Source organism: Petromyzon marinus, chromosome 25, assembly GCF_048934315.1.
Source record: "Petromyzon marinus isolate PM22_M1 ecotype Great Lakes invasive population chromosome 25, UKy_Petmar_22M1.pri1.0, whole genome shotgun sequence".
NCBI lineage: Eukaryota > Metazoa > Chordata > Hyperoartia > Petromyzontiformes > Petromyzontidae > Petromyzon > Petromyzon marinus.
The window spans coordinates 2,889,576-2,914,688 of NC_133691.1; the positions used below are offsets into that span (position 1 = coordinate 2,889,576).

Below are 25,113 nucleotides of genomic sequence, written 5' to 3' on the forward strand. Positions count from 1 at the left end.
TCTCCTCCCTCTCTCCTCCCTCCCCCCCTCACTCTCTCCTCCTCCCTCTCCTCCCCTCACTCTCTCCTCCCCTCACTCTCTCCTCCCCTCACTCTCCTCTCCTCCCTATCCTCCCTCACTCTCTCCTCCCCTCACTCTCTCCTCCTCCCTCTCCTCCCCTCACTCTCCTCCCCTCACTCTCTCCTCCCCTCACTCTCTCCTCCTCCCTCTCCTCCCCTCACTCTCTCCTCCCCTCACTCTCTCCTCCCCTCTCTCCTCCCCTCCCTCTCCTCCCCTCACTCTCTCCTCCCCTCACTCTCTCCTCCCCTCACTCTCTCCTCCCCTCACTCTCTCCTCCCCTCCCTCTCCTCCCCTCCCTCTCCTCCCCTCACTCTCTCCTCCCCTCACTCTCTCCTCCCCTCACTCTCTCCCTCCTCCCTCTCCTCCTCCTCACTCTCTCCTCCCCTCACTCTCTCCTCCCCTCACGCTCTCCTCCCCTCCCTCTCCTCCCCTCACTCTCTCCTCCCCTCACTCTCTCCTCCTCCCTCTCCTCCTCCCTCTCCTCCTCCTCCCTCTCCTCCCCTCACTCTCTCCTCCCCTCACTCTCTCCTCCTCCCCTCACTCTCTCCTCCTCCCTCTCCTCCCCTCACTCTCTCCTCCCCTCACTCTCTCCTCCCCTCACTCTCTCCTCCTCCCTCTCCTCCCCTCACTCTCTCCTCCTCCCTCTCCTCCCCTCACTCTCTCCTCCCCTCACTCTCTCCTCCTCCCTCTCCTCCCCTCACTCTCTCCTCCTCCCTCTCCTCCCCTCACTCTCTCCTCCTCCCTCTCCTCCCCTCACTCTCTCCTCCTCCCTCTCCTCCCCCCACTCTCTCCTCCCCTCACTCTCTCCTCCTCCCTCTCCTCCCCTCACTCTCTCCTCCTCCCTCTCCTCCCCTCACTCTCTCCTCCTCCCTCTCCTCCCCTCACTCTCTCCTCCCCTCACTCTCTCCTCCTCCCTCTCCTCCCCTCACTCTCCTCCCCTCACTCTCTCCTCCCCTCACTCTCTCCTCCTCCCTCTCCTCCCCTCACTCTCTCCTCCCCTCACTCTCTCCTCCCCTCACTCTCTCCTCCTCCCTCTCCTCCCCTCACTCTCCTCCCCTCACTCTCTCCTCCCCTCACTCTCTCCTCCTCCCTCTCCTCCCCTCACTCTCTCCTCCCCTCACTCTCTCCTCCCCTCACTCTCTCCTCCTCCCTATCCTCCTCCTCCCTCTCCTCCCCTCACTCTCTCCTCCTCCCTCTCCTCCTCCTCCCTCTCGCGTCGTGAAGCGGAAGCGGCGTTCCAGGGCCCCACCACGTCAGTAGGGGGGCGGGGTCCTGCAGACCCCCCGCCCCGCCCCCATCGTCAACGTCGTCACGCACGCGTCATCGTCGCCACGATTATTACCAATCATCACCATCATCAACGCCATCACACCATTAACATCATTAGCGTCATCAACTTCATTAACCGTCAACATCGTCACCGTCAACATCGTTGCCTGCATCATCACGCGTCATCGTCGCCCTAATTACCAACATCGTAATGGTCATCAACGCCATCACACCATCATCAACATCACAATACCATCAACCATTGCCACCACCACACGATTACCATCATTAGCGTCATTAACTTCATTAACAGTCAACATCGTCACCATCTACATCGTCACGCGTCATCCTTGCCACGATTATTATTTTGATTTAAAGCTTTCGTGACTGCAGGGATTCATTCTTGGTTCTTTTGGTAAAGTCAGTGACTTTACCAAAAGAACCAAGAATATTATTATCATCAATGCCATCACAATTACCATCACCATCATTATTATCATCACAGTTCCCTCACAACCATCATTGCCACCATCAACACAATACCATCGGCACCATCCACATTTCCATTCGCAACATGCATCATCAACATCATTAACATGACTTACCTTGTATCACCGACATCATTATCATTACTATGAACAGCAAGCAGCATAATCATCGATATCACCACAATTACCTCTATCATCATCACATGACCATCATGATCACGAGTAGAATTATCGCACACACATCACCGCCACCATCATCATCATCACCACAATGTACATTGTACAAGATGGCGGCGGTGTGTGTAGCAGCGTGTGAGTTGTTCTTGTGAGTTGTTTTGCGTGAATGTAAACTGTGCGTGAGTGTGTGGAAATGTGAGTGAGAATGAGCTGTGTGTGAGCTGCGTGTGAGTGTGTGAGAGTGGCCGTGACGAGAGGGACTTCTGCGTTCGTATGTGTGTGATGGTGTGGTGATGTGCACTCGTGTGTGTGTGATAGTGTGGTCGATGTGCACTCGTGTGTGTGTGTGTGATGGTGTACACTCGTGTGTGTGTGATAGTGTGGTGGCGTGGTGATGTGCGCTCGTGTTTGTACCTGGCGCAGCCTGAGTGAGGCCTGGTTGGTCGTGCACCTGGTGCGGCCTGAGTGAGGCCTAGTTAATAGTGCACGTGGCGCAGCCTGAGTGAGGCCTAGTTAATTGTGCACGTGGCGCAGCCTGAGTAAGGCCTAGTTAATCGTGCACGTGGCGTAGCCTGAGTGAGGCCTGGTTGTGCACATGACACTGCCTGGGTGAGGCCTGGCGGATCGTGCACCTGGCGCAGCCTGAGTGAGGCCTGGTTAATCATGCACAAGGCGCAGCCTGAGTGAGGCCTAATTAATAGTGCGACGGACCACAAGCTGTGTTCCTGCCAAGGCACCATTGCCACGGACCCCAAGCTGTGTTCCTGCCAAGGCAACACTGCCACGGACCTCAGACTGTGTCCCCGCCAGGGCAGCATTGCCACGGACCCCAAGCTGAGTAAATGCCAAGGCAACATTGCTACGGACCCCAAGCTGTGTTATTGCCAAGGCAACATTGCCACAGACCCAAGGCTGTGTTCCTGGAAAACTTCACGGAGATCGTCAAGACGGCCAAGAGTCGTGAATGAAGAGTCCCCTGTGTGGGCTTCAGTGGGCCGTCTGGTCGGGCAGCAGAGACACGAGAGGCCAAGAAACGACATTCCAGTCATGGGCTGAGCTCAAGGAGGGCTAGCTCGAGCACCATCCTGCGGTGGGGAAAGGAGGTGGTGCAAGCGGTTCAGCCGAGCCCACAACAGCCAAGAATCTGCTGTCCCTGTTTGGGGGGGGGGGGGGGGGCTGTTCAACCCTAGCACATGGGCGAGAAGCCGTGCATGTGTGACAAGTGCAGCAAGACGTTTTCTCGCGCTCGGCCTACAAGTATATATATTTTTTCTTTTCCGCTTGTGTGTTAATCTGTGTTTGCCCCGGATTTTTTAAAGATGGCAATTCTCCTGCTGTGTATCCTACTGCTGTCCCTCCCGGCCATATCTAGTGCCACACTCAACTCTACAACAGCTACCCTTGTTACTTTGCGTCCATACTTGTTGCTCGATTTGCCACTACACCTCCTAATGAAACAGCTCATAGACACTTCTACACTCCATCATTGTATCCTTTTAATCCGTATCTTTTTCCCATTACTTCACCAGCACTCCTTCCAAACTTAATTCTGCTCTTAAAAATAACACCATCTGCGAGCTACTGCTATTCGTCCAAGGTTCGCCGCTCTTCATCCTTTCACAGAAAATACTTGTGCAAACTATTAATTCTACTTTTCTTATTTCTGGGTGGTATTGAGCTTCATCCTGGCCCAAATGAAAAGAACTCGTAAAATTCTGTAGATTTTTCTGGCAGGAAAGGTGTTGGTGTTCTACATGTCAACATCAGAGGGCTTGTGATTAAATTAAGTCAACTAAAACTAGAAGTGGCAAATCTTGCCCGGACATTTTTTGCCTAACAGAAACATTTCTCACTCCTGCCGTCAATGACTTGCAGATTGCGATTGACAACTACAACCTTTTTCGGCTTGACTGAGGATCTAAAGGAGGTGGAATTGTCATCTATGTTCGTAATACTACTGCATGTTCACTAGCTCACTTCTTGTTTTAAAAATGTTGCTTTGAAGGTCTGGCTCTCAAAATAACTCTCCCAAATAATCAACAGATATTGGTAGTGTGCTGCTATCGACCGCCTAGTGGGAAGGATGTTGTAGCTGCATCTACACTGAGAGAGCTTTTGGGGGCCTCCCTAAAGGTGAAATAGTTTTAGTGGGTGATCTAAATTGGAATTGGCTAAACCCGCCGGCCGTGGCCACAAATTTTGCAGATGAATTTAATCTGTTTCAATTAATAAATGTCCCCACAAGACCCAACCTAAAAAATCCGAGACAGTCATCTCTGCTTGACGTCCTATTGACAAATGCCCCTCACAATTTCACACTGACTGGTGTTCTGGGTAATAACCTTAGTGATCACTCCTTCATTTTTGGGTTGAGATCATCAGCCAGACCCAAAGCTCCCCCTAAATTGGTTGAGAAGCACTCTATGAGACACTATAGCACTCAGGCATTTACTAATGATGTGCTTCACTCAGATATTGACAAGGTCTGTGATATCCCCAACCTGACTATGGCTTGGGAGACCTTCAGGTACACGTTTCTCCAATTTCTTAACAAACATGCTCCGTTGGTTAGATTTAAAACTAAAGGCAAACGCCCACCATGGTTTGATCCTTTGATTACAAAGCTCATGAAAACTAGGGACAAGGCTTGGGCATGTGCTCAGAAAAGTAATTTGGTCAATGACTGGCTAGAATACAGGACTTTAAGGAATAGATGCGTCAAAAAAATATGGTATTGCAAAAAATGCCTACTTTTCCTCCACTCTCCTGGAATCACATGGAAATGCCAGGATTTTCCGGAAAACAATCAAATGTATCAAAAAGGCATCCAAAACAGACAATCTGCCCGTTGAGCTTATCCGAAATGGGGAATATTTTTCAGATCCCAAAAAATAGTTGACAATTTTAACTTTCATTTTTCTGAAGCTGGTAATCTTTTTGATAATGTATTGGAAGTCACCCCTGCTCATCCAAATTCCTACACCCCTGTACAAACATTAAACGAATTTAGTTTCCAGCCAATCCACGAAAGTAATGTTCTGAAACAACTGTCCTACCTTAAAGGGTCCTCCTCTACCGGAGCAGATAGTATTCCCGTCTTTGCTCTACCAACTGTTGGTCACCTAATATACAAACCTATAGCCCATATTTTCAACCTGTCCATCAAAGAAGCATCAGTTCCTCTAGAATGGAAACATTCCTATGTCTGTCCACTTCACAAAGGGGGCCCTAAAGATGATTCAAATAACTACAGACCTATCTCAATTTTGTCCCCGTTGATGAAATTTTAAAAAAAATTATTGACCTACCAAATTAGCAGTTTCCTGTCCACCAACAATCTACTACATCTAAAACAATCTGGGTTCCGAAAAAAATACAGCACCACATCTGCTGCATTAGACTCTCTGAATCACATTTACAGTAGCCTTGATAATAAGCAATACTGTGCCTGTCTTTTTCTAGACCTGTCCAAAGTTTTTTGATACAGTAGACCACAACACCCTGCTTAGTAAACTAAGTTGCCTCGGTTTTTCCAAAAACGCAGTAAAATGGTTACAAAATTACCTCTTTTCTCGCACCCAAACTGTATTCACAGATGGTTGGAGGTCAAACAGTGTTAAGATAACAAAAGGGGTTCCACAGGGTTCCATCCTCGGCCCCCTTTTGTTCTCTCTTTATGTCAATGACTTGGGCATTGACCTGGATCATTCGAGGGTAAATCTTTTTGCAGATGACACGATACTGATTACTGCTGGCCGCTCTCTGGATGACGTGATTGCTAAGCTACAGGGTGATTTCAACAAACTACAACATCAGCTAGTTGCTCTTAAACTAGTCCTGAATACCTCCAAAACCAAGGTGCTATGCTTCTCACCAGGATTAAAGCAGGAAGTAATTTTTCCCCAATTACATTCTTAAATAATTATCAAATAGAGCAAGTCAAGATCTATAAGTAATCCTAGATTCAAAACTGAATTTTGAAGATCACATTGATTATATTGGTAAAAAGACAAAAAAATTGGTTTTCTGTATCGACACAAGCACTCCTTCCCCCCAATGTTCCGTTTGGAATTGATAAAAGCTACCACACTGCCTCTACTTGACTACTGTGACATCGTGTATAAATCAGCCCCAAGTACTGTACTGAAGAAGCTTGATTCCATCTATCACTCGGCCTTAAGATTTACATTGAACTGCCCATATAGGACTCACCACTGTGATCTCTACATTGGGTCAAACTTAACATCTCTTAATGTTCGACGGCTTGTGCACCAGATCTTATTTATTCACGATGTACTTACAAAAAAATCCGCCGACTACCTGCTGGATCTCCTCTCTGTTTCAAAGAACAAATTTGACCTCAGGTCTTCGCTCATTTACCAGCTTCACATTCCCTATTGCCATACAAAAACTGGAGGAAGGGCCTTTGCTATTGATGCCCCCAGGGTCTGGAATGCTATTGCCAATAAACTGCAACTTGAATCGCTACCAATGAGATCTCTCAAAACTGCTCTAGAGGAGTTGTACACCCCTAGCTGCCACTGCTATTCATTGGCGTAAAATAAAATAAAATGTTTCGCTCCGGATGACGCTGTAAAGTATTATCTGTATTTTGATTTAGCGTGCTGATCTTAAAGGTGCATTGAAAAATTTGATACTCCAACTGATGCTTCTGTTGTGGAGTAACTCATGCAGCCAGCTATGGCTCTAAGATTTGGTGTTACATGTTATTTATGTAGTTTATTGTAAAAAATTCGGTCACAGTCCCTGTGATCACTGTTACGTTGCAATTATGGCGTTATTTTTTGGTGATTTCTAAAACGTTTTTTGGTTAGGACATGTTTGTTTTTTTGTAGTATGGAGTTAGACTGATGGCCTTAATCTAAGTTTCTTGTGGTTGTTGTTGTTTGACTTGCATTCCACTGGGATTTTTTGCACACAGCGTTGGTGTACGGTGCTTTTTTCAGGAATATTTTGCTGTTTTTTCATGGATTTTCTGTTTGCACACTCACATAGTCACTTTACGATGTTTTTCTTGTTTGTGTTTTTTTGTTTGTTGTGGTTGCACCCGATTCAAGAGCCGAATGGCTCACAGGGCTATACCAAAATAAATAAACAAAAAAATAATTGTGACCATCAACCATCGTTAATATCATGACCATAATCATCAACACCATCACATCAAGACACATTACCTACATCATCACACATCATCATAGTTTCCATGATTACAATTATCAACACCACCAACATCATTACCTTCATCTGGACGATTACCATCACATATCAACATCCCTTGCCATGAATACAATCATAATCACCATCACATTTCGAACACCACATCATTTACCATGCTTACCATTCACTCATTATCACCACCATTACCGTCAACAGCACCATCGTCAACATTATCACAATCGCGCCATCACCATCATGGTTACCATCAATACCATCACCATCATTACCTACACCCTCTTTGCAGAGGTTCACGGTTCAAGTTCCAGCGGCCGCCCTGATTAATACCGCGGGTGTAATAACCGTTAAAACATAACTACGCGCCGTCCGCTTTGCGATCAACCTTAGAGATCCCATTGACGTCGTTCCTGTGCCGGCGTAAGGGTCACAATTAGTCTGATTAGAAAATTACTCAATTGGGATTACGCACAGCAATAATTGCCCTCTATTTACGAAAGTCCCAGCAAATGAGACTCATCCTAGCCTGGTTAAACGGAATCAACTTGAACTTGCCATAATCATTGCTATCGCCATAATCATTGCTATCGTCACAATAACCATCGTCATGAACAGTGAAGGTTACCAGCCCATCATCGTTAGCATCAAGAGACCACAATAATATCCATAATCATCGCAAGCAGCGTTATCTTCGTCATACGCAGCAAAGTTAATAGCCATGCGGGTAGTCAACTCATGTATTCATCATCATCATCACCATCATAATCGAGGTATTCTTTGGATATATAAATTGCACGTTCTAAATCACTAACCACTCGACTGCCATCACAGAGGCACGTCATCAGAGAAGACGAGGATTATTTGTGGAGCCGATACAGGCGAGTGGTGTTCGTGATAACCAATTAATCGATTGATACTCGGACCGATTCTGATATCGCTCGCCACTGATAATTTAGCTATGAATTTCTTGGAATCGAACTCATCGTTCCCGGGTTCGTAGCGCAGTGAGCTGAACCACTGTACCTCCGCTCCCCATACACATTGTCAAAAAAGACAAATATCACCCGTGTGGCATTAACAGACTTTAGGGGCAAGTGCTGTTTGCGAGCACCTATGAAGGCTGGCACGGCGCACGAGGGGGGTTGGGGTGGCCAGCACCACGCCCGGCCGCCTTTGTCTCCATAGTGGCGATGTTTACACACCGCACCAGGTACTCATGAGGCCGAGACGACCTAGGGGAGGCCCATGACCGGTTCAAAGAATTGTCACCGGTGGTGTTGTCCGTGAGCTCGGAATGGAACTCGGGTCGCCGAGTTCATAGCGCAGCGCGCTAACATACTGCGCCACCTCCCACACGACCGCTCCCTACACATATCGTCAAAAAAAATATAAAGATACCCCCTATATAGCCTTAACATCATGTTGGGGCAAGTGCTGTTAGCGAGCACCTATGAAGGCCGGCACGGCACAGCGAGGGGGTGGGTGGTCAGCACCACGCCCGGCCGCCTTTGTCTCCCCAGTGGCGATGTTTACACACCGCACCAGGTACTCATTGGAGGCGGAGTCTACACATCGTCACACAGAAATCATCACCATCACACACACACGTGGCTTCCGTAACTGCCGCCCTGTGCTGCCTTCCGCATAGCGTTTTGGTGAAGTCATCGCCGTGCGCGCGCGTTCGTGCGCGTGCGTCTTTGTATGTCAACAAACGGCGCAGTCCATTTTTAGTGGAGGAAGGAAACGCGATCCCGTTCAATCGCGACTGTTTCGCGACTCACGCTGTGTTAAAGAAGCGCGCTCGAGTTGACGCGATCCCTCCCTACCGGTGGATAACGCTAACACCGTACCCGACAAGCTTCGGTAGTTCCAAGGCTGAGCACGGATCACTTCCAACATCGTGGTTGATGTATGGTACAGAAGATAACTCCGTGCATGAATTGACAATGTTGTCAATTATTTGCGATAATAAAAAAAAACCATCTCGTTATTGTTCTTCGAACTTAGTATTGTTTATGCAGCAGCTCGGAGGTAGATCTGTAATATCAGCTTCCGCGGGGCCGTTCTCTAAACAACGAACGGTTTCACTGCGTGAGAATCCAATTGTTTTAGTCTCGCTCATGACACCGACAGAACCGAGTCGGGATAACGTTGCGGAAAAGGATAGCACCAACTAAAGTTGAAAAAAAAAACAACAACAGAGTCCTTTTTTTGTAAATCCACTTCTGGATGAGGCTTCCGCCCACCCACGAAATGCGAGGGTCGGTTGGGATCACTGCCGTGCAATGTCTTGCAAGGGGGCATTTCCTTGCACGCCTCTAACCCAGTCAAATACAGTCCCCCCTCCCCCCACACCGCCGCTTGCGAGCAAGCCAAACACGTATAACGACTCCGTGTATTGGCTAATAAAAGCATTTAGTACGCGCTTAATGAGTGCTAAGGCAATACAAGGGACACGTGACCGCGATGCGCGAGTTGGATCAGCCGAGAACGCGACACGGTCCGCCCCAATCGACAGCCGTCATCACGACGTCACAAATTGGCTCAGCACGTGGCTACACAATTGGAAGCGTTGTTCCCAATGCACGTTGTTAAATCGAATCGCTGTGATTTTCACGTTTTTATTCGACGAATAGAAATGTGTCGGATCATCGATAGTACGGCTATAAAATGTTTCACACACAAAAAAAAACTAATTCTACTCTGGGTTGCTTCAAAAACAAGCCTTCCCACAATACATTGTGGCAGTATTTTATAACTTTAATACCAATTCGTTTATTTAGTCATACTTTGGAGTATTGAAGAATTTGTCTGATACTCGACAGCTACTGTTATGTTCTTACTTATATATGCCTATTTAAAGAAACTGCTCATCAGAGAACATTTAGAAAATGCAAATCTTATCAGGCCCCATAGTGTAAAGTGCAGTCCACAACACTTATCCGTTATCACTTGCCGCTGTTTCACTGAATGTGTTAAGAGGGTCATATCCTGAAACGTCGCCGATTATCTCTTTTCAAGGCAGTGTTCATGACGAGTGCGTTCGAGTTTATTTTATGGGTGCACGTGGAATGCATACTTCATATTTTGTCTAACAAACCACTAACAGTTATGGTGCAATTAATACGTTGTAAATAAAATAAAAAGTTAAACGACGGTGGAAGAATTCACAAAATCACAGCACACAACGCCCAACAGCGCTCAGATCAAAAATAAACGTATTCGTTTTTTGGTAAACGTTCTTATTAAGACTTTCACTGAACATTCGATTCTCGCCCACGGCTTTCGTCAGTGGCAAACGGGTCCCCTTGGGGTACGTAATCTACCGCACTGGCCACCCACGTGGTGAAGTATGGTCAAACAGCCTCTTCCCAGAAACCGACAAGGCACAGAGTGACAGATGCCTTCATCCATCAACTGTCGATTGACAAACAGCTGTCAATCATTAATGTGACCGTTACATTACTGAACGTACGCGGATACAACTTGATTCAAATAAGCAAAGTTATTATTTAAACATGCTGTCGATTTTTTTGGAGTTATATCGCTCTGAAGCGATACAGTACGTTGCCTTTCTATGCATGGTTATGGAAATTAAATACATTTATTTTAAATGGAGTTGTGATCAATAAATACATTTTGCGGAGGCCCATGCCGCGTTGATCAGTACCCTATATACCGTACAATCAAAGATCACAACAAGGTGTAACATCCAACACGGTACGTATACAACACTTTGAGTAATGTAAATCGTGATGGTGTTCTAGGTGGGCTAGTAAAATAAAAAAAGATAACATTTGGAATAAACGTAGCCCCCCACCCCCCCGTCTGAAATAATTCGGAAAACGACACGCTGCTTTCAAAGTGTCCACCACTTACCCAGGGCATGAGGTTAATCGATTTCACCCGATGGGGGGTGGGGGGCTCAAGGGTTTGAGAGCGTTAAAGTTTCCACGGCCGCTTCAAGTCTCCCACTGAACGAGCCAACAAAGCCGCCGAATCCCACAGCAGCAATCGGTGAACCGAGTAGTTCGCCGCCCCCGCCCCCCCCCCCCCCCCACGTGGAGGGAGTGTGACGCTAAGGCCAAGAGAAAGCGAACGCCCGCTAGTGGCGAGCCGTGGGTGCTGCGACCTAACATTGGGGGTAGAGGGGGGGGGCGAACCAAAAAAACCACACAAGCAACTCAGGCCAAATAAAAAGTGAACATTTACGTTGTTAAAAATACAAGCGTTGCGTATGTTTCATAAAAAATATACACTGTACACACACGTGTATTGCTACATAATAGTTTGATGCGTGCGATTTTGATGGCTGATGCTGATGGTGTAAAGAACGCGCTGCTATTAGGGGCAATACGGCAGCCGCCGAAGGGGAAGGGAATCGATTCCGGATTGGATTTCGGATGGCGCCACCTTGAATCGCCACGGCAATGCCTCGTTCGTGTGCACCTAGCCTGGCACAAGCGCCGTGGTGACTTCAGTTGTTGTTATTGTTGTTGTGCATGGGAGGGGTGGGGGGGTTGTAGTGGTTTAGAGCGCGCTGTGCTACGAACCTGGCGAGACCCGGGTTCGATTCCCGCTCGAGGCCACAAACACCAGGCGACGATTATCCTCTCCCCTAGGTCGACTCGGCCTCAAACAAGTACCCGGTGCGGTGTGCGGGTTAAAACGTCGCCATTGGGGAGAGACAAAGGCGGCCGGGCGTGGTTGCTAGCCACAACTCCACGGCCGGGGACATTTTCGGCCTGAATGGGTCCTTAACTCGCCAACAGACGTACTCCCCAAGTCTGCGCAAGCTATAGGGGAACCTTATAGGCTATAGGGGAAAGGTCCCATATTGTAGCTGCTCAACCACGAGCTATATAAGTGCCCTGATAGTGGCATTGTCTTTGTGCTGTTCGCCTTTTGGCGTTCTCTGGTCTAAACTCTTTGTGGCACGAGGCTCACAAGGAAGCTGTCTCTGGTGTGGACCAGTCAGTTTAAAGACAATGTCGTCATTTTTATAGATTATTATCAGAGCATGTTATTTTGTTTGCATGTTCACTACAAGTACTGTGTTGCGGTTAATGCAGACAGGATTCTTTGGGAAAAAAAATGATTCCGTTTGGTGTTTTAACATCTGAACACAACTGTTTTATTGCCAGAAAGGGTCACACCTATTGTGATATCGGGGAATCTTCGTTTTTTAAGTGAAATTGCAGGCGTGAGGCCAGCAGAGGGCAGTGCCTTGTTACACCAGGGCTGTTGGAACTGATTTACATTCGTTATCGGGTAAGGGGCCGTCCATAAATGACGTCACGCGATTTGGGACGATTTTTGACCCCCCCCCCCTCGTCACAAGGCGTCATAAAAAGTCAGACCCCCCCCTCAAATATGACGTCACAAAGCTCTGCCCCCCCCCCTCCAAAACCATATTTCCATTTTGAAAATAAAAACATGCTTCAAATCGCTTTAAACTATTGTCATTGTAGTGCGTATTTAATGTGCCGCTGCACTCTGATGTTGTCGGATAAAAAAAAAATCATTAAAACGTCTATTTAATTAAGTAGAACGTGTTGTCTATATTTATTTAAAGTTGCGCATTTTCATGTGACGTCACATTTATCAAACACCCCCCCCCCACCTCGTCACACATCGTCACAAATGTCTGACCCCCCCACCCCTAGGTGCGTGACGTCATTTATGAACGGCCCCTAACCCAATTGTAATATTTCGATTTAAAGCTTTCGTGACTGCAATGATTCATCTTCTTTGGTTCTTTCGGTAAAGTCACGTAGAATGAGAATAAAATAATAAATTGATAAAATAAAATAACACAATAATATTCTCACGACGTTTCGGCCACAACACAAGCGGCCTTCATCAGGTGAAGGGACGAGACTTTACCGAAAGAACCAAAGAAGACCAATTGTAATAGTTCGCAAACTTTGTAGCTGTCAGCCCATACGGTTTACCCTGTATTTTTGTAACAGGCAAATTGAGTTTACAGGTCCATACGGCGTACAGCCGTTACAAATACGGGCGATTATTATGTTTGTGTCTATTTGGTCGTGTTTCTCCCTTGTGATGGGACTTTGTAGGATGATCGTTGAGATGTATAAGGGGCACGGGGTGAGCAACAAGGTCTGAATTGGTCTGTAATAAGGTAGGGCACTGATAAGGGGTTGACAGGTATGACGATTTGACCTACAATCCAGAGGTAGTGGTTATCATATTCCATCTCTCGGCACGGTGGCAAGCTTCTCAACGTTTCTTCAGAATATGTATTTATACCGGAGGAATCCGATAGGCTATGAAGCTATTTTTTTTTTTACAGACGTCCAGTCGGGGCAGGTCAGAACCTTGCAACAACTTAACACAGACCTAAAGACCCAACACGTCAGAGCGACCAGCAACAAACAGCGCCATCAAACTTCCACCTCGCCCCCTTCGTCCGCCCATCAACAAGCGTGGGGACGCCCACCTCTTCTGACACGTCCGCTAAGCGTGCGAGGGGGAGATCAGTGGAGGCACCCTGACGCTTACCAAGTGGCGTGAGCAAGCAATTGCAGGGCTGCGCCTTTAGCCCCTTTGCTCTCGGGCTTGGTCGTAGGCGCTGGGGGAGACAGCTGCCGTTGGCCAATCAGGGTCGCACGCGCCGTGCCGTTGGTATTCGTCCGCTGGTATCGCCGAATCCATTCCTCACATTCCCCAGCAAACGGTGATTGATTCCTAACTTGTTTTTTTATACCGGCAATACAAATGGTTACCCAAATTAATATCCACTTAATTGTACGGTACGTCTACGCTCGTCCATGCTGCCCGCTTTGAAGCAACCCACATTGACCAGCGTGCTGAAGTACGGTCAAATAACCCTGGGCCGCAACATTGGGTTGACAATAAGGGTCTGTACATTCACACGCAGTTCAAAAGCTGTGTACGCGATTTGCGAGCTATCGGCAAAGATCACAAATCAAACTGACGTGGTTTAACCAAACGCAACGGGTTTGGGGTTTGGGGCTTTATGCTGGCATCTCTCACAAAGCCAAGCAGTGCATCACCTCATGCCGAGAGAATGGCCCACGGAAGCAGATATTCCAGAAAGACTTCTGAGATAGCTTCAAGTGAGGCCCTTTTATCAGCACGCTATGGGGCTGCACGATGTCATGCACCGTACGCACACACACACAAACATTCAATGGTGAAATGTTATCTCCCTCGCCTGGTATGCAGGTCATGGGTTCGATCCCAAACCTGACGCCTGTGTATTTGGAGTTTTCATGTCTCTCCCCTCGGTCGCGTGGATGTTTCTCCACGTCCTCTGGTTTTCCCCTCCATATTTAGAATCAACATCACACATTTAGAGCATTTGGCTGCTATACATTTCCACGTGATAAGCCACTTCGTTGAGCTATCATTTGCGGCCAGGTAACTTCTGACAAAAGAGCTGTACAGCACAGCGAGCTTTACCTGGAGAAATAAAAAAAATAGCTTAGTAGTTTTTTGTGTGTGCAGCTATTGGTGACCGGGCTGAGACCATCAACTTGATAACCCAGGTTCCCTGCAACCTGGATTTAAACCCTGGAACTTCACGCGTTGTTGGTTCACTGCTCTGACCCCCCTTAACCATCCAGCCGCCTCGAGGCAATAGATGTTTAAATGGACACATGATGCATGTGAAATGTTTGTCATTTGTAAGTGCCAAACCCACGACAACATCGTAGAGATCAGTAGTGGGAAATTCGTAAAATAAACATCATTGTCCAAAGTTTAGACGTTTAGTTTAAACGATGTTTACCGTCTCCACGTTCAACGATGTTTAAACGTTCAGGGTTTTTTTCTTCGTCAGAATCCTCTTGAAAAGAGTCCTGATTCTCGCGTTATTTTCCTCTGCCCAGATCACCCTGAATGCACCTGATCTCACCAGATTTAAAAAGCTAAGCTGGGTTGTACCTGGTTCGTATTTGTATTGGAGACTGGATGGTATTGACAGATGTTGGGGACCTGCACCGCAATTCGTTTTGTTGATATTTTACCAGGCAAGGCCCACTGAGCTATGTAGCTCTTTTGCAGAAGCGACCTGGCCACAAATGATAGCTCAACGAAGTGGCTTATCATGTGGAAATTTATAGGAGCCAACTACTGGAAACGCATGTTTCTAAATGTCGAGGGGAAAAAAAGGAGTACCCAGATAAAAATCGACACGACCACGGGGAGAGAGAGATAACTTGCAAACTCCAAATATACAGCAGGCGTCAGGGTCGCGATCAAATCAACGACCTGCTGTATACCAGGCGAGGTAGTTAACATCTGGCAATTGAAGCCAGTGGTGAGATGGGGGGGAGTTCTGGCTCCCCCCATCTTCGCTGGCCCGCGCGGTGTTCACGCGACAACGCGTTTTCGCTGTAACACTTTTCGCACAACGTGGAACGCGCGCCGTTATAACTCGCCCGTTATAACACGGAATGCACACCGTTATAACTCGGCTTCTGAGCGGTCGACAACAAACTACTTTCTCAAACTGCGTGGCTGCGCGGCTGAGCGGCACAGTGATACGGTACGCGGAATGATACATTCACCGTACCCTCGGGTTATCTGTCGCGGCGACTGACTGCGTGTGCGGAGTATCTCGCCAAACTTTATCGTCATTTCATTAGTGGAGAAATTGTTTTCGCTGAACGCGTTTTTTTTTGCTTGACGTGGCAGGAACGCATCTCCACCATTAAACGAGGACTTACTGTACAGCAATGCTTTTTTTTTGTGTATCCGCATGTGGCGAGCTCGGAGTGTTACCCACCCTCACTGTAGCCATGGGCTTTCACCACAAAACCAAACACTCGTGAATGAAAAATTGGACAAACATCCCAATTCGACACCTTGCTGAATACGAGTCTTGAGACTCGGGCAAGTTTCTCCTGACTAAAAAAGGGGGCAATCATATTCTTACAAAAACAACGTTCAAACTCTAAAATGACATCTTTTTTCCGTTAGTAAAATATCTGCCAAGCTGCGTCTCATCGCAGTCTAAATGTGCAACGGCGCTACGTTGGAAACTGTCACGCCGGCCTGACTTAAAAATGATTTGTTTTCCATCCCGACGCGGGGGATTACATTACTAAAATATACTGGCCTGGGTTACATTGTTGATCCGTTTCCCAAAGCTAAATTGAGCTACCCTACATCTCTGCACGCACGCTGTCGGGAGCAGGTATACTGGGTGGTCCAATCAAGGTGTCGGATTGCAGGCTCCCTCCTCCAAGCTGTGGATGCAAAAAAAAAATTCCATTACTCTACCGAGCGTTAGGGAAACGCAAGCGGTGCCGAGGGATGGGGACGACGTGGCCAGGAAGGCGCGATGGGCCGGCGGTGAAGGATGGCGACGGAATGGCGGCCACGAAATGGGGGGTCGGACGGCAGGGGGGGGGGGACCGTGCCCGTGAGGACGTCCACCGCGGAGACGGAGCTCGGCGGATTGTTGGGATAGCGGGAAAAGCGATGGATTGGAATAATAGCGAAGAGGATCTTTAAAAAGTAAAAAAAAACACGTTACGATTTGAAAAAAAAAATCTGAAATCCCGGTGAAGACCAAGAGATGTAAACATCCGCGACTACATGTTTTCATGAATATGCCTATATATAAATGCAATTAGAACGCAGTTAATGAGTCAAACGCCAAAGTGGTTTCCTGCTCAGTCCAGTGCGGGGTGGTGCGCATCCCCTGTTTATGGCCCCGAGTCGGTGGTGGAAATTCCGCATTGCTATGGCGGAGACGGCGGGGGGGGGGGGGATCTCACGGAGTCTTTCCATCGGACGGCTATTGCTGACCCCCCCTCCCACACAATGTGGTAGCCCGTTTTATCTGCCCCAGGGGCACGATGTCCGACGTTTCCAGGCGGGATTCGAACTTTGTAACCTGATCGGAGGTAGCCGGATAAGCAAGTTGAGTTTATTATTTTTACAGCTAATTTGTTAAACGAGTAACAATCGCACACAGCCCTTTCATTTTGATTGCTCAAAGTGCCCTATCATGGGAACGGTCACAGGAATAGATTTTGAAATTATGGAGGACAAACATTTTCCTACTCTGCGCCCAATTTCGCTCGTTGGGTAACACGGCCGACACCATAGATATCCGAAATAGTGATAGTCCTACCATTCCCCAATGCACACTGACCAGCATGGTGAAGTATGGTCAAGTAAAACCTATGACCCAACACGGCATGGGGAGGCCTTCATGCAGCATTGGATTGACAAAAGGCTGTAAGTTAATTGTGTTGTCCTTTATCAGAAAGACATCGATGCTCTGTAGGATTTCGGGGTCATACAACACGGCCCTGCGCTGTGTTTTCCGGTCGTACCGCTACACGTTGTCTGACACGATGTCCGACGTTTCGCTCCAGGTGTTGGGAACGTCTTTGGGAACCGAGGCAACCCGGCGGGTGCCGTGGAATGTCGGTTTTCCGTGCGGAACGAGACGCGGTAACGACCTGAAAATGCATCGGCGAGCTGTACCCACCTGTACTGTTCCCAACAAATAAAATCCTGCCGCTGTCAAGCGCGGGATGAGTAACTGCTCACAAATCGACGACTCGGCCCGACTGTGGCCGAGTGCCCAGATGAGGCAGAGGATCCGCAGGGAACCCTCAGTGGCTACAACGCGAGTTTGACGTGCGCGCATGAGTAAGTGCGCGCGTGTGTGCGTGTGTGTGCGTGTGTGTGCATGTGTGTGCGTGTGTGCGTGTGCGTCGCGGTAGTGTAGTGGTTAACGCTCTGCACTATGATCCCAGTGACCTGAGTTCGATTCCCGCTCACAGCCAACACCACAATGACGATTATATGAACATGTCATGGGCCTCCCCCTAGTTAAGACTCGGCCTCAAATGAGTACCTGGTGCGATATGTAAGCTTCACCACTGGGAAGACAAAGGCGGTTGGGCGTGGTGCCGGCCACCCAGCCCCTCGTGTGCCGTGCCAGCCTTAATAGGTGCTCGCTAACAGCACTTGCCCCAACAGTCTGTTCTATACGGGGGATCTTTGTCGCGCGTGTGTGGTGGTTTTAAAGAGGAGGGGGGGGGGTGAGGAAAGAGAGAGGAAAAGGGAAGCGAAGGGAAATAATTTAACAAACTGAAATCGGAATCGTTATTTATCCTGGAGAAATCCGATGAGCGATGAAGCTCTTTTTCGCAGACGCCCAATTAAGGGCGTGGGTCAGAAAGTTACAACAACAGTAAAACAAAATGATCGGAGTGCAAAGCAGAGGAAAGGAAGGCAAATGGTTAAAATAAATGATAAAATAAAGTATGTAACTTCTCATTGCGCAAGTACACCGATTCCGAGGCTCGGGCAAGGCAGCAAAACAATAGCGACAACTGTCCCAGACCACATCAAGACAACGACACACAGCCCCCACCTCAATAAAGGTTGCGGCTATGGCAGGGCAAAGTGAGAGACTGCTGAACACTTGGCATCGAGAGCCACGTTAATGTCCCAGGTCTCCCGTTAAGGAAGGTCCTGTGAGCTCTCGATTGCCACTCTCACCTGGTTTATAAATACATGGATCAAGGTATGTATCTGGAACTTCTTTTGCATCGTACGGTAGCGAAACGTGCTCATCGGAGGTGCGCGGGGAGGGAGGGAGGGAGGGACGGACAACAAACTAAACACAAAAAGCAGTTAAAAAGAAATGAGTTTTCGATGTAGATTTAAAAGTGGCTTCCGAATATCAGAAGAGTGTTCCAGACGGCCACATCAACATCAACCACCAACAACAACGTTAACACCCCCCCCCCCCCACTTCCTCATCATGCAGGCACCTCCTCAACATTACCACCGTCACCACCACGACCACCATCACGTATGTACGTCGACCTTCTTTTGCACCATACGTAGCGAACCGTGCGATTTATAACGGCGCGTGTTTTCGCGTTGTGTGAAAAGTGTTCCCGAATTGGAGAACCGCGTCGTCGCGTGAACACCACGAGCGAGGCGAGCACTTACCATGCAGTACCTATGACGCCTCTACGTTGTGTGTGGAATGTGTTGGTATAAATAATTATTTACTGCCCTCGGTCAGATCCACTGCTGGACGAGGGCCGCCCCGTGCCGCGTCAGTCACGCGGTTAGTTTGATCATACTTGACCACGCTGGGCAGCTCGGACCAGCGTGGATGGGGGATATCACTCGCCGTCAACGTTGGTCTTGGCCGGGAATCGAACTCGCGGTCTCGGAAGGGGTTCAGAATACAGTGCACTAACCACCTCAACACAGTTCCTCCGTGGTTGTAGGTGTTGGACCAGGACGAGTTACTGTCCTGTAACGTACAGCGAACGACGCGTACAGCCAACGAGTGAGAGCATCCTCTCCCTCGATTAGTTTTAAAAAATACGGAGAACTTTCGTCGCGATGAAGTGGAAGTATAGCATGGAAAACGAAGAACATTCTAGACGTCAGGCACAGCAGATGAGAAGGAGCGACCTCCTAAATGCATAGAAATGTTATGGACTAATTAGAAATTCACGTCTGCTTTATATGTCCAACTCGTGTTCATATCAGCCCAAACAACACGGACAAAGATCCCCCGTATAGCCTTAACAGACTGTTGGGGCAAGCGCTGTTAGCGAGCACCTATGAAGGCAGGCACGGCATACTACGGGCTGGGTGGCCAGCACCACGCCCGGCCGCCTTTGTCTCTCCAGTGGCAATGTTCACACACTGCACCCGGTACTCATTTGAGGCCGAGTCAACCTAGGGCAGGCCCAGGACCGGTTCTGACAATCGTCACTGGTATCGGCCGCGATCGTGAATCGGACTCGGGTCGCCGGGTTCGAAGCACGGTACACACCACAAGTTAAACAAAGACAATTATTTGCCCAGGAAAGCCTCAACCAGTCTCAAGACTCTTTCAGGAGGGTCCTGCCACACTGGAATGTTTGGTCAATGCCACGAGTGTTTGACACGTTGGAGGAAACTGGATTACGTCCGTACGGAACAGTACAGCCCTAACTCTCAGCGCTCTCACCCTCCGCCTTCCCCCACGCACGAGTGCGTGTCGTGGGGTTGTTTGCCCATCCTTCACCACGCTGGAGGGAAAACCCCACCTGAATCAGAATATTTATTTATAACTGGAGGAATCCGATGAGCTATAAAAGCTCCTTTTCACGGACGTTCAGGAGGGGCACGGGGTCAGAACGTTACAACAACACAATAGAAAAACACGATACGAGTACAAAGTATAGGAAAGGCAATACAAAAAAATCACTTAAAAAAGATACAATTAAAACTAAACTATGTTTGTTATCTTACCAGCTAAAGCCCACGGAGGTATTTAGCTTATTTTTCAGAAGCGACCTGGCCACAAATGATAGCTCAACGAAGTGGCTTATAGTGGGTTAATTTATAGCAGCCAAAAACTCTAAACCGCGTGATGTCGACTCTAAATGTGGAGAGAAAAACCGGAGGACCCGCAGAAAAAATCCACGTGACCACGGGGAGAGAAGATACCGCAAACTCCAAATATACAGCAGCAGGCGTCAGGGTCGGGATCGAACCCACGACCTCCTGTATACGAGGCGAGGTAGTTAACATCTCCTAGCCACCGCGGTGGACCGGTTCACAAGGGGATAGCATTAAAAGAATGCCACCTGCTGGCCACACCTTGCAGCCCCTCAACTACAACAGCGGGCCGTCACACCTGGTCCCCGAGTACTCACCACGGCTCAGCCCCTCAGACGCGTGGCAAGATCGGTCGCATTTTTAGGTCAGATTTTGGTCGCCATGCAAAGTCGGAATGCAAACATGTGGGCAAATGCCCCATTATGCAATTGCTTGTGACGACTGTAGCTGATTTACATAATATAAACTTCTTGAACGTCGTGTTCAATTCTGGCACCCAAAAAACACCAAAGACAAAGGTGTCCCGTATAGCCATCACATACTTTTGGGGGAAAGTGCTGTTAGCGAGCGCCTATGACGGCCTGCAGGGTACACAAGGGGGGTAAAGTGGCCAGCACCATGCAGGGCTGCCTTTGTCTTCCCAGCGGCGATGTTTACACACCGCGCCAGGTACTCATTTGAGGCTGAGTCGGCCTAGGGGAGGCCCAGGAATGGTTCAGATATTCCTCACTGATGCTGGCCTTGAGCAGGAATCGCGCCAGGTGCTAACCGTTGCACTACCGCACAAAGCGCACACACACAAGCTAACAGCTGCTTCCCCGGTCCAGCAGTGGCGTCGCGTGGTTGGCATTGACCCTGGTTAGAGTTGCCACTTGTCCTGGTTTTCCCAGGACATCCATCCCCTTTCTGCGACGTAGCTGCCGTTCTGGGAGAAAAAAATATGCAAGCATTCCCCGGTACACAACAAAAAGTCGCGGTCTTTTGTCAGCTGTGCAATAATGACAAGCTGCTCAAGACAATGCACTAACAGATTTATACGCCGCCTTCCTCCGCTCCTGTGAGATGTTCTCCTTCCCATCATTCTCGACCCACGAGGTGGCCACCCCAGCCCCTCAAATGCCACCGGTCCTCACATCCCCACTCCCCGTCAAATTCTCCCCTCGCAGTCCGCGCCACCTCTGTCCCGTGGTCCCCGCTGGAATTGCACCGCCAGCATCGGAGATCATCGCCACAGCTGCTGCTGCTGCCTCAGCCAATTGTAAGAAGAAAAAAACAAAGATCCCCGTGTCGCCTTAGCAAGACAGCAGAATAAAAATAGGTTTTACCCTTTCTGGCAATAAAACAGGTGATGTTCAAACACCAAATATAAATCTTTTACAATGAATCAGGCCTCCGTTAGTTAACCGCACGTACTTGGGGTGAACAAACAAACAACATGCCTCTGAAAATACACGCCGTGGTCTTTGAAACTGTTTGACCTACAGCAGAGACGGCAGCCTTCTTCAGGGCCCAGTGTCTCACCACCAGTGTCAGACCAGAGAACAACGCCAAGAGGCGACCAGCACACAAAGACAATGCCACTATCAGGGCACTTAGAGCTCGGGGTGAGTAGCTACAATGTCATACTTTGATACTGGCAAAAAAGTTCCCATGACCTTAACAAGACGGTTGGGGCAAGTGCTGTTAGCAACAAACACCTTCTGAAAGATCCGCACGCAGAAGATCCCGTTGGGTTTCATCTTCCACGAAGCTCACGGTCCACCCTAAATCGCATCCACTGCACATACCATGGCGGATGCGGGTACCTGATGCACAAATGGAAAGTTAAAAACTCCTCCAGTGTGCGACTGTGGTCACCTAGAACAGAGACCGCACGCAGTGCCCCGATCCGCAAATACGACGGAGACATCGCAGCGATACAGCTCCGCTGCACCTGACGCGGTTGTCCGGCTTGGCCACCCGAATGAGACATTGCGGCCGTTGCTCCGCATCTACGTCAGCCGTACGAAAGATTAAGCGCTATTAGCGAGCAGCTATGAGGGGCAGCACGGCGCACGATGAGGTGGGTGGCCAGCACCACGCTCGGCCGCCTTTGTCTCCCCAGTGGCGATGTTTACCACACCCTACACTGGTCGACCGCGGGTATCACAAGGACCGGTTCAGATAATCGTCACCGGCGTTGGTGGTCGTGAGCGGGAATCGAACCCGGGCGGCCGGGTTCGCGACGCAGCGCGATAACCACTACACTACCGCTCCCCAATTCTACAGCGCGCGCACACGCACACACATGCACACACGCGCACGTACACACACGCACGCACACGCACGCACACACGCGCACGTACACACACACACGCACACACGCACACACACGCACGTACACACACGCACACCAACAGCGCGCACGTTGCCATGGCAGGGTGCACTGTAAACCGAGCCCTGCCATGTCGACACAATCTGCAGCATCTCCCACAGGGTACAGGCAGGGTGCTCTGTGGGAGATGCTGTGGGAAGTGGACTGGGTGCCCTGCACCCAGTCCACTTCCCTCTGAACGTCTCACCAGTGTGCAGAGTTATGTCATCGACATAAAAAGAGACAAAGGTCCCCCAGCCCCCGATAGCCTGTCACAGACTGTTGGGGCAAGTGCTGTTAGCGAGCACCTACGAAGGCCGGAAACAGCACACGGCGGGGGTGGGTATCCAGCACCACGCCCGGCCGCCTTTGTCTCCCCAGTGACGACGTTTACACACCACACCAGGTACTCATTTGAGGCGCGGGACCAGTTCAGATAATTGCCACTGGTGTTAGCCGTGAGCGGGAATTTAACTCGCCGGGGGTTTGTAGAGTCGCACACTTACCGCTCCCCGCTACACTACCGCTCACCGACCGACACACACACACTGGCTCGGGCGTGCTGTCCGTGCTACGGTTTTACATCCTCACACAATCCACTGATCCGCCCCGACGAATCCGGCACGCACACCCAGTGCGGTCCCTGGCGGTGCTGAAGCGATGGAGGCGAGAGATTTTTTTCTTCTGAATCCACTCCCTGCCCCCCAGCTCCTCTGTGTTCAACCAGCAGTGTAGCTGGGTAACAACAACAACCACCACCACCACCACGGTTAGTCGGTCAGCAGGTCGCATGCGGTGAAGCAAAACGTCTGGCCAGCGTGTAGGAGTTGACCAATATGCGCCCGCAACACATCCATTTTGATGGGAGGCCCTTCTGTTGGCAGCGGCACGAGCGTGCGGTTGCGGGGCTGCTCCTTTACCCGGCGCGGGTTCTGTGCATGGCTTAGCCGTCACATTCTACGGATTTTCACGTATCCGCCTCTACATCAAGTCCCTAGTGAGTCAGATGTGGTGTGGTACTTCCATATACCTTGTAGGTACATGTTTGTTGTAGTACGGAGTTAGACTGATGGCCTTAATCTAAGTTGTCTTGTGGTTGTTGTTGTCTGGCTATACTTCACCACGCTGGTCAGTGCGGGTTGGTGAAGGCAGGCAGCATAATTGTGAGAGCACGGTACAGTAGACCAACCCGGTGACCTGAGTTCTATTGCTAGCCCCGGCTAACAACAGTGCCGAGTGACTGCCACGGCGCCTAGATGTTAACTACCTCGCCTGGTATACAGGAGGTCGTGGGTTCGATCCCGACCCTGGCGCCTGCTGCTGTATATCTTGGGTTTGCGTGTCTCGCTCTCCATCTCATCATCATCACGGTGGCTAGGAGATGTTAACTACCTCGCCTGGTACACAGGAGGTCGTGGGTTCGATCCCGACCCCGACTCGTGTATGTTTGGAGTTTGGGTGTTATTCCCGTTGTCGTGTGGATTTTTTTGCCCGGGTCCTCCGGTTTTTCCCTCCGCATTCAGAATCAAGCGTTTAGAGTATTTGTCTGCCGCTATTAATTGCCACTTGATAAGCCACTTGCTTGAGCTATCATTTGTGGACAGGTCGCTTCAGAAAAAGAGCTACACATCTTCAGTGGGGCTTATCTGGTAAAAAAAAATGTTGTTTAGTTTTTAGTTTAGAGTGATATCCAAACCAGTTCTGGGCACCCACCCCTCACCGACCCGCACTGGTGAAGTATGGCCAAACAACGTCCCATGGCCAACGATGACGTGGGAAGGCCTTCATCTAGCAGTGAATTGACAAAGGTGCCGTACACATATTTTTTTTTGGTAATAAACATTGCCGGAGAGTAATGTTTGTTCTTGAAGCCCACCTCTCCGTGACGACGGTACTTGATGCCCATCTTAAGACTAAAACTTAACCGAGCGCATAACAGCGGCAGAATTAACACAAATTAAACACTGTACACGAGAACACAAAGTCCAAACTTCACGTGAGACGCGGTGACTCAAAACGCTTGTTAATGAAACAAAATCAAACTCACCGCCCGACAGGGCGAAGTTTTATACGTTGACATTTTAAGTTTCGCAAGAGATCTCATCGACAGCGTGCCCTCGACATGTTGAACTTCCTGCCGAACTTCTTTCGCACCGTGCGTAGCCGACCGCGCTGAGCGGAGGTGCCGCTCTGATGAAGGCC

General features: G+C 49.1%; 1 protein-coding gene across 2 annotated transcripts in view; it reads right to left on the bottom strand.

Annotated features, from left to right (window-relative positions):
- Positions 1-25,113, bottom strand: part of LOC116945974 (guanine nucleotide-binding protein G(s) subunit alpha-like) — a 120,453-nt gene that overhangs the window by 76,706 nt on the left and 18,634 nt on the right. The gene's annotated exons all lie outside the window — the stretch shown is intronic.